Raw genomic sequence first — 14,876 nt, 5'->3', positions numbered from 1 at the left:
ATGAAAGGTACAACATGGAAAAAATCATCTAGGCTGCCTTTGGCTTTGTGGACTGATGGTGGTGCTGGATTGCTGCTCATGTTCTTACGGCTGAAGTGTGGGTTTTTTGGTACAGAAGTGGTTTTCTGTTAGTCAGGAGTTAACAGGCATGGGCTGCATGTTTTGCCAATAAGTGTCTTTATTAAGTATATTTTTGAAAGAGTTTCTTTGGGTGCCTGTAAACAGCAGGAGTTGGTGGAGTATGCTTCGGTAAGCATGCCAATATATTTGGTGAATCTGGATGTGAAGACATGTCTGAGTTAAGCTGATATCCTTCCATCGTGGAACACTATGAGCACAAACCTGCAGCCCTCCTGTGCATGGGGCTCTCCTGGCAGTCAGTGGGAGTTCTGTGTGTGGACGGCAACAGGACTGACTGAGTTATTGATGGAGGGTAATTTTGTGTGGCCCTGCTGAGCAGTTTTAAATTCCTCTCTGGATAGAGGGAACAGCTGCCAACATTCTCCTGGCTGTTTTGAAGTGGACTGAGGCCAGCGGGAGGATCAGAAGAGCTGGCTTTTAAAACGAAAACTGTGTTTTTTCTGTGTTGAGCCTGACCCCATTCAGGACTGTCTTTCTGTGTGACCAGCAGGATTTTCTGTGTAGAACATGCCAGACTTTGCACTGTATTTGACTGTTTCACAATTTACCACCGGTGCAAGCCAATGGTAAAGCTGGGATAGATGGAGCACAGGAGGAGCCTCAGGTGCCATACATCTTCCAGACTGGCTCCTACACCAACCCCAGTCTCCTGCGATTAGCACAGGGGATCTGGCCATGTTGTCCCTGTACCCCAGTGATCTCCAGTTGTTGATCAGCTCTTTGGAGCTCTTAGCAGTTGCAGTAATATAGAGCAGCTTCTAGTCTGCCCCAAGTTGCATTTAGGGACTGAACCAGCACATAGATGGCCCAGAATTGTAGGTGGAGGGGCACAGAGGCCATTTTAGCACAACCCCATACCCCCAAGCTCCAGGGGGTGCTCATCAACCACCGCTATTAAGTATTCTGACACCTCCGGTTGTTTTAAATGGATATACAACGGACCATGCACATGGAGCATGAAATGGGGAGAAAGATCAGATGTGGTGAAGCATGATCCATAATGTAGTTGTGATGTGGTAAAAGACCTTGATTATATGGTCATGTGTGACACTCACAATACAACAGTCTAAATCCCAGTTTATTATTTGTCATTAGTGGAAGTTACAGGAAAGGTTTAGCATTTGGATAACAAAGTGTTGCAGATCAGGACTGAGATACATTGGGAGAGCATTGTTCAAAAGCTGGTTGTGTGCTGGCACACTATGGTTGGCTTTAGCCATTGCAATCTGTCCTTAACTTTATGAGCACCAAATTTACCACACACACAAATTAAAATAAAAGTTATTTAAGGATGAGAATTGAGATCAGGAAGAATAATTGTGGATCAGACCCCAACTGCCTCCACATAAGTGTCTTGATCCCAAGTCCCAGGCCAAATTATTTCTCCTTTGGCTCTCCCACTATTGGTTCAAACAATCAAGACAAATGCATAGTTTAAAAAGAAACTGAACTGTGTATTAAAGGTCAAATTTCCATAATGTAGAGGTATGTGCAACTGTGTGCGCAGATCTGGTATTTGCATCAGCAAATGGTCACAGCTAATCAAATGCATGCAAAATTACCACAGCTGCATATGCAGTTACATGGCTAAAACAATGGGGAGACTGATTCTTAAGATCTCTCCTCAGTCTTGTGTGCTCTATGAAACCTCACCTGTCTAAGATATGTTCTTCTTTGATGACTTAGGTTCAAAGTCACCAAGTCACAATTGCTGAGTCAGTAACACTACTCAGCTGCTGCTGTGGTTGCATTGCAGGGTCAAGGAGGATGTTCCAAGATGTGATGAGAAAAGGTAGAATCTCTCTTTTGGAAATAAGAGTCCAAGGGAGCAACATGGCAAGTGGAACTGGCAACGGTAGGACACAAGCGGGGAAATAGACCACATCTACAGGAAGGCATTCATAGTATCTGCACTCTGGTAAGTGCAGAAGACAAAGCTAGGCACAGTTGGAAGACTGAATAGATTAGACCAAACTAGAGATGAGGTTCCAGCAGAACAGAGCTGTGCACACGCAGCTTCAAAAGTGGGGGTTTAGTGTGAGATTTTCAAAGGCATTTAGATGCCTAACCTGCTTAGGGGCTTTTGAAAATCCCACTAGGCAACATGTACATCTTTAGGTGCCTAAATAACTGAAAATCTGGCCCTTAATCTGCACAGAGATTGTGCTTTGTGTGCGAAGCTGCTGCTTTGTGTGTGCTATGGAATTTGTATTTATTTGTGTCCTGTTGACTTTTAATGCCATTTCTTAGAATTTACTGAATGGCTCTGACTTAACAATGCACAAGATTCCATTCCCGAGCTAAAGAAACGCTTTGGTTTTCCGCCTCTCATTATATCTGATTTTCTGTGGGCGTGTAACATTCTTTTTTATTTAACCAATGATACTCAGTCTTTTAAGCAAGTGAGACCATGGAAGTATTTACATTTTTCTATGGCACTTGGTCTGTACATAGCCAAAACGATGTGTTCCTTTAATTTTTTTGCTAGTTAAAAGTAATTTGATGGAATTCCAATTCAATGGTAATAAGGCTTTTTAAATGGTAAACGGTTTGTTTGTTTTGTTTTGTTTTTCAAAATAGCTGTAGTGAAGGGACTGTGACGTAGTTGAACAGAAGTGTCATTTTATCATAGTGAAGTTCCTTGTCCAGCACTCCGTCCCACGGGAGAGCTAGTGTACTGAAGTCACATGTCTGTACGCAGTATCAGACAACAGGGAGTGAAGTGAACTGATGGCACAGTAAACTGTTTAACATCACTATTATTTGTATGAGAAGTGTTGGCTTAGACAAATGTGACGCGCATGTAATAGATTTATTTTGTTTCAGAGAGATGAAGTGGGTAAGGTAATATCTTTGATTAGACCAATTTCTGCTGTTGAGAGCCAAGCTTAAGAAACCTTCTCTCCCACCAACAGAAGTTGGCCCAATCAAAGATATTACCCCACTAATCTTGTCTCTAATAGCTTGGGACAGTGGGGCCAACATGGCTACAACAACACTAACTACTTACTTGGCTTCAGGCAGCTTACTAAAGTCACTGATACAGCAATGGTTTTGATTCACATCACTAATACTGGTACTTCACGTTGTCAGGAGTGGTATTATAAGCTTGTCCTTCCAACGCTAAGGCCTGATTGTTCATTCCTTCCAATAAGCTGAGTGTACATGAGTAGTCCTGTTGACAAGGCAGAATCGTGCCTTAATGCTTAACTTGGGGTGTGCTGAGCCTTGGTGCACCACTGCTGCTGTCTCCCGTCAGCAGTCAGGAAGACTGTCCCTGCCCCACAACTGTGATTACTCTTTTGATCAGGAGGCTGGGATTTGGAGCAGCCACATTTCCATAGTGGTTAAGAGCACATGGAACTGAATGGGAGAAAGTGAGCCCTGGCTGGTACAGCTGACACCAGCTGCCTCAGTCCTGCAGTCCTTGCCAATTCATCTAGATTTGAGCTTCAAAGGCATGTTACGCAGTTTTGTCCAAATCCTATTGAAATTCAGTGGGAGTCAGGCCCCTAACTCTCTTAGGATCCTTTGAAAATCTTAGCTGTTGTCCTTATGCCCATAAAGACAGATTGTTAAGGTTATTTAGGCACCTAACGATACAGATAAGCAACCCCAGGCTTTAGAAAATCCCTCTAGATGCCTAACTCCAACTGAAGTGAATTTTTAAATGTAGTGATTTCTTTAGCAATAAAATTTAAATGAACTAAATACTAAACACTTGGAAGTTCAAATCCCCAAACTTTTGAAAATCCCTAAATACCTTAAAAAAATCTGACCGCTAGTCCTGCTGATATTAATGAAACTACTCCTGTGAGTAAAAGGGTATAAGAATCAGGCCCTCAAACTGCTAAACGGGCATCTGGTTGCCCTAAAAGTTTGTTTGTTCTTTTCAAAGGTTAAAAGTTGTAGTTTTAACCTTTGTTGTTTCTGAGACAAAGCCTGGTGTAAAAAAAATAAAATAAAACCTGTCAGGTGATGGAGAATGCACTGTGTGGCTTTTACAGAAATGTTTTCTTGATTTTTATTTTAAAACAGACACAGGAGGTAACATCAAAAGATGACCCACTAGGTACGGTGAAGAAGAGCTCCAGAGAACTAGAATGTGGTATCCAATCAGACAGCAGGTGGTGTTTTTCTGAGCTGCGATTGAATTCCACTAGAAGTTCCTCGGAAATTGACATATTAAATTACTTCATGCTGATCATGTTATGGCAATAAAGATGAAATGAGTTAAAGACTGAACACTTTTTGTTATCTAGAAAGGTAAGAGTGTTTTGTAATGTTACATTAATAATTACTGAACTACAGTGCTGTTGAATGTTGATAAAGGCAGAACTGCTTCTTGAAATGCTGCTGCTGACAGTCTGTGGCAGGCACTTAAAATATGATTTCTGAGTCTTAGGAGAAAAAAGAATACATTATTACTTGTGATTACAGGTCTTCAGAAAAAGCTTATTCTAGTCACATCTCCTTGAACATTTGCCTGCATCCCCTCTGCTTTCCATATAGGCTGCCTTTGCATGATACGTGAGAGGAATGTACTCAGTCTTTTTTGGTCACAAATAATATAGACATTGTCAATGGAAGATCTGTATGAAGTCCTCAAAACAAAACAAAATTGGCAGCGTGTGCACACACATCTGCAGGTAGTATCTGATTCGTGCAAAATGGTGAATGGGGATGAAGCTTGTATGTTGCAAACCTACTGAAGCTACTGTCACTAGAAGCACCTTGACTATGAGCCGGTATCTGATATCTCCGATTCCTAACCCTAACATGGCCTAATAAACATACTTGCCTTTTAGTCCACATACCTCATGCTTAACACTCAGTCTTCACACCCCATTCCCCAGCAGAGTCTAATGGAGAAGGTGAACTGCAATGAAATGGTTATAGTCATTCACGTTTTATATTCTTAACTTTTTGTTACTTTATAAAAATATACTCTGTCTTAGAGTTATGGAGGCCGAGTGCTTTAAAGAAGTGTATCCTCCAGTTTGCTATTTTCATTTTGTTCGAGCTGGATGAAACATTTGTTGCAAAAGTATTTGGGGGAAAATTTGCCCAAGTCACTTAGGTGACTAAATTCAATTTTCAAGAGTGGCATAGGTGTTCAAACCCTAAGTATTATTGAAAGTCAATAGGATTAGATGCCCAAGTCAAATTTTTAAATGTAGCTAGGTGCCTAGAGATGCAGATGGTTATCTAGTGGGTTATGCAAGCGAGCCTATGGACCTAATTCCCCCTGTGCTTTTGAAAATCCCACTAAGTGCCTATCTGCATCTTTAGGCACCTATATATCTTTAAAAACCTGGCCTGTAGAGATTAGGAGATTTGGCCAAGATCACACCTCAAGTCAGTGTGAAAAGCAGGACTAGACTGTACACACCAAAGTTTGTACCTGAGATGACCAAACTCCCGTACACGTTGGGGAGAGGTGTTTAATACATTACCAGTCTAGAATTTCCTGGGGAAATGTGCAAAATGATTTTAGTGCGGATAGTTAAAAAAATGTTCTTCAAATGCAAGAGTAGATTGTGTCCCATTGGCATACCCCATGTAACACAGTGCAGGGGAGGAATTGTGTCTCCAGGGCAGGTAGTAATTTTATTTCTGGCCTCTACCTAGTGTGTGGCTTAGGGCTCAGCTCTGTTGGGTGTAGTAGGGGAAAGCAGAGTCAAGGTTCCATCCATTCCCCACCTTTCCCTGCTCACCAACTGTGGAAGTAAGGTAACCCAGTGCCCCTGACCTTTATGCACCCAATCCAAAGGTCCCGGTAACCCAGGCAGGGGAATAAAGGGTATTGGGATTTATTCCCCTCTGCTCTCCTGTGTGGGTATCACATCTGAGTCAGAATTTAGAGCTTAGTGTAGAAAATACCCTCCATCTCTTGCAAAGTATTTGAGTTTTTTAAAGTAATCGTGGGCAGATGTGCAAACACTAATGATTATTTTTTAAACTCTCTTCAGCATCCGTTACTCCAGCATTGCATTGATGAGGCTCCTCCAGGCTGAGGATCTGGGGTGTAAGTGGTCAGGGAAAGGCAAGGCAAGCAGAGCGGTCAATCTGAAAAAGGACCCACTGTTCTAGCTTGCCTGCCTGTCAGGGTAAAATTGATTTTATTACATTTTTTTTCCCCTCCACAAGCATTTCTAGTCCTCTGAAAATCCTCACTGAGAATCTTCAAACATGGACTGACAATCTATTCTGTTTTTATCCATCACCTCTTTCATAGGGTGTTTGAAGCTTGATAGTAGACCCTTTTAAATGAAATGTTTCATTTCCCAACACTGTCCAGCTGCACAGATAGAACTGCTCTGCTTCGTGTGGCTCCTAAGATTTGTTTTTGTGGACTGGATCTCAAGCTTTGTTCCTTCAGTTGTTTTGTATGACAACAAGAGACAGTCAAATTGATTAAAACTTTATAAGTGTATTAAAAGCAAGGCTGGCTGAAGGCTTAAATCAATAGTTCTCTGGGAGACACTAGAAAAGTACTACACTTTGGGAGGCTTTGGTCAGTGAAAACCGCTGTGCTGCTGTGTCAGATTTCAGGCGCTGTTGGTATTCTGTGATAGGGTGTGTACCCTAAATAGGCCCTGAATGGGTAAATGTGGGCCTGAGAGACCAGTTATGTCATCTGGCTGCACCTGGAAGGAGAGCCAGGCTTACCTGATCATGAAGCCCCGCTGGGCAAGAACAGGCTGGTTAGTATAAAGAGAGGAAGTCTGTAGTAGAAGGGGGGCTGCAGTCAGAGTCTGCAGTCATTGTCTGGGAGTAGAAAACTGGTAAGGTGTTCGTGGCTGCTTCACGGATATCAGGGGACCGGCGGGTAGAAGAAGTCTCCCCATGCCGTACATTGTCACATAACTGCAGTTTGTCCTTGTCATGAGGCTTTCCAGTGCTTCCCTTTGGGGCAGTGCAGATTTGTGCTGTGTCTTTTGACTCCTAAATGGGTCTGGATCCACCAACATTTCAGGCCAGTTGATAAACAGACCCCTCCAGAGCCTTTGACCACCTTCCCCAATCATCCAGAGAGATGCTCCCCCCGGTCCCTCTCTTCTGATTGATCTCTTGATCTTCCCCTTAGATTGTTGGGCCTGATCTAAACACAGTTAAACTAGCACAAAACCCTCTTGGTTAGGGGTGTGAGTTTTTTAAAAAAACAGACAAAAAACAAGTTATACTGGTACAACCCCCCAGTGAGGACACGCAACAGTATAAAGGTGCCTTAAACAAGTACAGCTTATTCCCCTTCACATACAGGAAGAGTGATACCGTATAAGACACCTCTACATGGATGTAAATGCATCCACAGAAGGGGATTGTACCAGTATAACAATATCTGTATAGTTAAAGTGGTACAGGGAGTCCCCGGTATATGTTGGGGTTGCATTCTTGAAAAGGACAATGGATACTGAAATGACGGATACTGGTGAATTTTTCCCCATAAGAAATAATGGCCCGCTCCACCTCTTCCTGCCCAGTTTCGCCCCCTCCTCCAAGCGCGCCCCATCCCCGCTCCTTCCCCTCCCTCCCAGTACCTGCAGCAAGCCGGGGAACAGCCGTTTCGTGGTGAACGGGAGGCGCTGGGGGGGGAGGCACTGGCTGCCGGTGGGTGCTAAGCACCCACAGAAAGCCACGGGGTGAAGCAGTGGATTTGTGGATCGAGACCAATGTGAATTGGAATACGTTCCCCTATAGATGAGCAATGGATATGCCAAACGACGGATAAGGGGGAGACGTACACCGGGAACCCCCTGCACAACTTTGTTCACAGACAAATTCTTGGTGTCTCAGTGCTGGGTCAGGCCCTCCTTGACTGCTAAGCCCATTTCCCAAAGTCCAAGAACAAACACATTTCCCGTTTGTCAAAGCTCTTTTAAGCAGTGGAGTAAGGAGAAATGCAGCTGTTTCATCTACCGTGGGCAAGCTCAGGTGAACATGCCTCCCAAAACTTAGTGCTAGGTTTGTTCATCACCCCAGAAACCTGAATTGAGAGCACCTTTATTTTGGTCTGAATCTTTCATAACCCCCCAAAATGCTCTAGAACATAAAACAGTTTGAGAGCAAAATAATTAGTAGACAAAGACAGATATAGGCAAGGGAGTAAGGGTCCCTTCTCAGATGCGATTGAACAGAAATGGAATGACAGGCAGGCTGCTATAGATGGTTTGTGCTGCAGAGGAGAAGGCTCTCATACCCACAATGGTGAAACTGTGAAAAGACAAAGTAGGCTGGTGTTTGACAAAGCAGAGAGGGTGGGGACAGGAGAGAAGACTTCAGGTCCATTAAGTAGAGCAAAACTATTGATGTGTTGAAACACAAGGTGGGCAGTTTTACATTGGATGCTGTGGAATGAATGGGAGAAATCTTTAATTTGTCTGAGGATGGCAGTAGTTTCTCAATGTGCTGATAAGATGCCTGATGGCGAATGAATCTACAGAGAGAATCCACATTTCTGAATCAAGCTGATGTGATAATTAATCTCTTGTGATTCTAATGGATGTCTACAGAGCAGGAGAAACAAAAGATCATGCTTTGAATGTGATTAATGCATCCTTAGCTGTCAGACCAAGAGTTTTGGAAGTGGATAAACAAGCCATGGGCCAGACTGGTGACTGCATCTGAGAAAATTGCAGGAGCAGAAGAGTGGGGAGACGGGGCTCAGCATTTATTTTCCATGAGTGTTATGGTGTTTTATTACTTGTCTGAAATCGCTCTGCTTCCAGAATGTATAAACAGAAGGAGCGGGCTTTTGATTTTTAGAACAAAGCTCAGTGACTCAGGGCTCAAACTTAGTGAGGAAATTACAAGAGAGAAACAGTTGACCACAGTCTCGCACACGGGGCCCCACTCACATACAGGCTCTGTAGGAACCTGAATAGTGAGCACAAAGACAGTGCTAAGTAGTTCTACTGCTGACAAAAATTACAGTGTCTTGGTGTACAGACTCGGGTTTAGACCCTTATTGTTACAAATGGCTAATTTGAAAAAGTATTAATATTTGCCATGCTGTGTGGGGTTGGGCAAACCACTTAATCTCGGTGACTCCATTTCCCTTCCTGTAAAATGGGAATTACTACTTCCTTTGTAAAGAATTTTATGATCTTTGGATGAAAGTTACTGTGGATGTGCTGAATATTGATTAATTATTGCTGCTATTTTGTTGGGATGAGTGTAAGCAGTTATTTTTAGTTAACGCAGTTTGATGCCAACTCTCTTCCTCCTCATACCTAGGAGCATGGGATATTTGTTAGTGTACGTTTAGGGTGCCCAGATGGGGGGCAAAAGGGGCAGTTTGCTCCAGTGTTCCCCCCACTTGAACGGGCCCCCAAAATGATGGACGGTTAGCTGAGCCAAATGTGAGTGAGAGGCTTTGCAACCTGACACATGGAGTCCCAGCGCCACTCAGGTTTGGTGCTCACCACTGATTGTGTAGGGAGCCACTTGTCTGCCCTGGCTGGCCAGATCCCACTGTTGCTGATTAACAGCGATACAGTTTATACCCGCCAAGAATTTGGCAGGTAGTGTATGAAATGTCACCATCTCTGAAATGTGCCTAGCCCGAGGAGGCCCCCAAAGAGAGAGAAGCTCCTTCCACCTCTCCCTCGGATAACAAATGATCAGACACAATCTGCCACTGAATAAGGATTTCAGTATAATGTTTGAATCACTTCAAGTACTACTAACATTTCACCAGCTCTGGAGTGAAGTGTAGAAGCTGTCTAACAGTGCATAATTCATGTGCTAGGGATGGTCCTATTATTTATGTAGCTTCATAAATGTACTCGGTGCTTTACAAAACATAATCCCTTCCCTGAAAGGTTTACAATGTCGGGAACAAAGAACGAGCAGCAGTTTAGAGGCCTGATCCACAACCCATTGATGTCAATGGAAAGATTCCCATTGAGTTCAATGGGCTTTGGGTTGGGCCCCAAGACTTGGATGGAGACGTCAGATTAGGCAAGAACTACAGAGCAGAGCTTCCTGGAAGATATGGGCTTTAAGGAGGTAAACCCCAGGTGCAGGGTACGGTTTTGGCCTTGACTAGCAATGCTGAGGTAAAAACTACCCGTGCCTTGTCTCCATTAGGATTTTCCTTGGAGATAACTATCTTGATGTAAAAAAGTTGCTGCTGCTCCATGGAGAGGAAAAGACATGAGGTGGAATTGAGATAAATCAAAGGATATGAAAGAAGAAATTTTTACCCCTTGGATTCCACAGTCCAAAGTATTTGCCAATGTTCCTTCATGAGGTCTAAAGCTGATGCATGTCTGGCAGCTCCCAGCTGTTCTACAGCTCGTCTACCTTTTGGCTTTGGGTAACCGTCAAATTTCAGTATTGCATTGGCCTTTCAATAGTCGTTGCAGAAATGTTCCGTGCCATCAGGCTTTGGCACAATGAGACTTCTCCCTTTGCTGTGCAATTCTTCCACCAGTGCCAGCATCATCTGTAGTTCATCCCAAACTGTGTCCCACATTTTTAGGGGGAGCAGCTGAGGAGTGTCGGGGCTATCAGGGCTTTAAAGGAGCTATCCTGATTTGCTGCTGTTGAGGATCTGGCTCAGCTTTTCTTTGGAGGAATGGATGTAATTGCTGTATGAGGAATAAATGCATTACACAGACATATTTTTATAGCTTTGTGACATGTACTTTTGTAAATAAAGGGTTGAAAGTGAGTGTGTTAATCATTAGATCTGAAGATGGTGTAACCATGATAATATAAAGGTGTATATTCTACATTCTTTCAAGGTACAAACTAGAGAGGATTGAGCTGTTCATTGAGAGTAATTTGTCTGACTAACTTAACCTTTTTCTCCTGTTGGTAAAATGTCTGTAAAGAGGTTTGGTTTTTTTTTTACAGATTTTTTTCATTAATCAAAATTGCGTAATGGGTTTTATGAACACATTTGAGCCTTGGAATGATAGCTAGTACTCTGTAGTGAGTATGCCGATGATTGGTCAATGCTGGAATTCCAGCGTTACCCTCTCTCAATTTTATCACTAGCCCCATAATATTTGGTGTGTTTTTCTTGAAGTTACAGCTCCTGGAATCATGTAATTATGAGGAAATCTCAGCTTTCATTTACAAAAAAATGTTTCTAGCTCTCATGGTTGAAGCTTGAAAATGTGATCCAAATGCACCCTCAAGGTTCAAAAAGCAAAGCAAAGGACTCACAACTTACAATTATTTTAATTTCATGATTTCTAAGCCAGTCTCATGATTTTTGGGGGACTGACTCATGATTTTTGAACAAGTTGGGTTGGCAATACTAGAATTCTCTCTATGTGCTATAGGTTAGGTCACCAAAATCTTGTTTCCTCTTTGCTGATTGCCTAACTTCACTTTTATGAGGTCCTTCTGCTTCCACCTAGAACAAATTTCATTGTGATGTTTCTTGAGGCCCTGCAATCTCCTACATATTGGCAGACCCCCAGTGAAGTCAGTGGGGCTCTATGAAGGTGTATGGTCCAGCTGAGCATATGAGTTTGCATGATTGGGGCCAAAATGATTCACAGCAACAGACTCTAAATTTACTTTTCACAGACGTTCATTTGAAGCAATGATGGGGTATGACTGGCCCAACTGACACCCAATTTCACAATGAACGAACTCTGGGAACATTGTTACGCTATTTCACCATATTTTTTAAAAAATAAACCCTGATCTCTGTTCCTGTGGTCTCTTGTTGTGATAGCTAGAACGTCTCCTTGTCTAAAAGCTTCCAAGTGGCTGCAGTTGTCATACCTCTTGGTGAGAGTGCCTACAGTTCCCTCATGCTGGCTAAGTTCCTAGATTTTGCATGTTTTCGTATTCCTGCCTCCTTCTGAAATCAGAAAAAATGTTCCCTCACCTGGGGAAAACCCTGCAGCTATGTAGCCCCAAATGTAGTGGTTCTCAGAACTGTTTATCATCATGCCCCACTTTTACCAAAACAAAGGAACTTAGGCCCCAATTTCACATGTTGCTGTGGAATTGTTGGCCACTCAGAGGAATCCTTGTTTGAGCCCTGAAGCCCAGCTGGGCATGTGAGATTTCAGCATGGCTGTGGAGATACATATAGGAAACACCAGCAGCTATTTCATGTGCTTATTTTCAAGACCGGTAAATAAAATTTTAAGACAGGAGTTTCAGGCCCCATCAATGTCCTGATCTTTGAACTGCAGCATAGAGCTAATGAGATGGCAACCATACATAGCTGCACAACATCTTCCTCTGGATCAATAAACATCAGGGCTCTCTCTCAGCCACCAGGCAATACATTTTTTTCTGTGTCCTGCTTAAAGAACTTTTCATTTACAGCCCCTTTGCAGCCTTGTGTTCAGGTGTAAAAGCCCTGCAGCAGGAGGTGGGACAGTGTCACTCTAATGTGATTTTACCATTTATAATATTTTTAGTGATATTTGCTGACTAAGTTCCAGGGGAGGCTAGAAGTGGGGGGGGGGGGGGAAGGAGAAACAGTGCCTTGGAGATGGCAGACCTCCCCCTTCCCCACAGAGCATGCTGATGTTGCCCTCTGTGCGCACATCTAGACTGCATAATCTGTGTATATTTGACACTTTATCACTTAAACTCTTAGGGCTACATTGTGTCTGTAGCGCACAGCCCTTAGTAAGGGACACTGAGTAGCTGGGCCAATCTAGAAGTGTCTCAAGAAGCCACAATTTTCTCTTTGCTTCTCCTCAACCCTTGATCCAGGGTTTTAATAATTGCAGCTGGCCTGAATCTGTCACCAGGCCTCATCCCCTTCCCCACTCATTTTCTGCCCACCTGTTCTGGGAAGAAAGTAAGAAGGCACCTTAACTCTTTCTTCTTTACACCTACAGCCAAGGACCAGGTAGCCTGTATAAGGATATAAGGTAGGATTCTGTGCTGTCCAGGTCACAATCTAGTTCTTAGTGTCTTTGCTTTTGTTATTGATACTGATAATTGTTTATTTAAGCTTGACACACATGGAGCAAGGGATGTTATGGCAAAAGCTAAGAGTTCCGGATTAAAGCACAAGGTGAATGTATTGTGGAAATGTATATTAATAGTTTGATTTGCATAAGATCTATGGACAGGGCTTCAATAAAAAGCTACATTATGAAAAGGGAAAACAAGACTGGCTAACACAAGCCATTTCATCCTCTTGAGGTTCCTCCTCATCTCTGCCAAATCTCAGCAAATGCCTTGTTCCTCTCCTCTTATGTTAGCCCCAAATCTCTCCCATGTCATGGCTCCTATCCCACCAGCCAAGAGAATCTGGGGAAGATTCCACTCACCTTTGAGGCTGTGATCCTGAGAGCCCAAATGATTGAGGCACCTACTGCTTTCAATAGGCGTTAGATACCCAAATACCTTTGAGGATCTGGTCTCGGAAACCGCAATGATGGGCACTAGTACAAAAGCCTAAGGTCCAGATTTTTAAAGGTATTTAGGTCCCTAGTAGGATTTTTAAAAACACTGGAGCAAGTTATGCATCTAACTCCCAGGTTCAATAGCTGCCAGAAAAAGTCACCGCTAGGAGTAAATTGTCTCTATCTTACGCACATGACCTTCATGCTTGCTTTTGAAAATTCCACTAGGTGGCTAATACCTTTTGAAAATCTGGCCCTATGTGATTGTCAGTATCACTCGTATATTGACCATAGGGTAGCTTTTGTTGAGTAATGGGGAGCTCGCCTTCCTGGCCAGGGGCTGAGAGTCTGGAAGCATTCCCGATCATCGTTTTGTGTGAGATCTGCAGTTCTTCCACAATAACACATGTGTAAGAGATGTATGGATCTCAGATAAAGATAACTCACCCTCAAGTTGACACATTCCTAGCTTTCAGAGCAGACGTGTTAGTCTGTATCCGCAAAAAGAAAAGGAGTACTTGTGGCACCTTAGAGACTAACAAATTTATTTGAGCATGAACTTTCGTGAGCTACAGGGATCAAATCCTCAGCTGCTCTAACTCAACATAGCTCTGTTACATCAATCTGCAACCCAAGCCTTGCAATGTTGTGCTAATGGATGAGAGAACTAGTGAAACTGAGGAGTCCATTTTAATTGTTGATGCTGAGTAGCATGTGCAATGAGTAAGCAAATAGCAGAACCGGTGAACATCGGATGAAGTGAGCTGTAGCTCAAGAAAGCTTATGCTCAAATAAATTTGTTAGTCTCTAAGGGCCACAAGGTCTATTATATTAAACAACTCAGCATTGAACTAACTCATCTTTAATTTATTAGCTTCATTGGAATAGAAATTCTGACCGAAAAGTAAGCATTCTGTATATTAATTTTCAGATTGTGATACAAAACAGTGAAAGCTACTGTAGGGAATTCAAAGTTTAAGGCTGATTGTGCATCTCGAAAAGAAGATGGGAAGATTGGAAAACCAGATCACATTTTTAAAAAAAGTTTCCCTAGCTGTGTTTTTCCAAGATTTTCAGAAGTGACTAGTGATTTTTGGGACCCTCAATTGCTTGGGTGCCCAACTTGAGACGTGCTTAAAGTGGCTTGTTTTTCAGAGGATGGGTGCTCGGCTCTTTCTGAAAATCAGGCCTTCTTCAGGTGTCTCAAGTTGGGCATCAAACAATTGAGGCACCTAAAATCACTACTCATTTTTTTTTAATAATCTTGGCCTTTACAAATAAGACCTTAGAAAAATCTGAAACTGAAAACTTTCACCAGTTCTGCTATTTGCTTACTCATTGCACTTGCTACTCAGCATCAACAATTAAAATGGACGCCTCAGTTTCACTAGT

General features: G+C 42.8%; 1 long non-coding RNA gene across 1 annotated transcript in view; it reads left to right on the top strand.

The window, feature by feature from the left end:
* LOC119852465 overlaps positions 1–11,297 on the top strand; it is a 39,182-nt gene extending 27,885 nt beyond the window's left edge. The window contains exons 2-3 of the long non-coding RNA XR_006280362.1: positions 4,180–4,407; positions 10,237–11,297. This is a non-coding gene — a long non-coding RNA (uncharacterized LOC119852465). The remainder of the gene's footprint in view (positions 1–4,179; positions 4,408–10,236) is intronic.
* The last annotated feature ends 3,579 nt before the right edge of the window (positions 11,298–14,876 follow it).

This window comes from Dermochelys coriacea, chromosome 3 (assembly GCF_009764565.3).
Source record: "Dermochelys coriacea isolate rDerCor1 chromosome 3, rDerCor1.pri.v4, whole genome shotgun sequence".
NCBI lineage: Eukaryota > Metazoa > Chordata > Testudines > Dermochelyidae > Dermochelys > Dermochelys coriacea.
The sequence above is the reverse complement of the archived record's forward strand: the minus strand, read 5'-3'. Positions and strand labels throughout refer to the sequence as shown.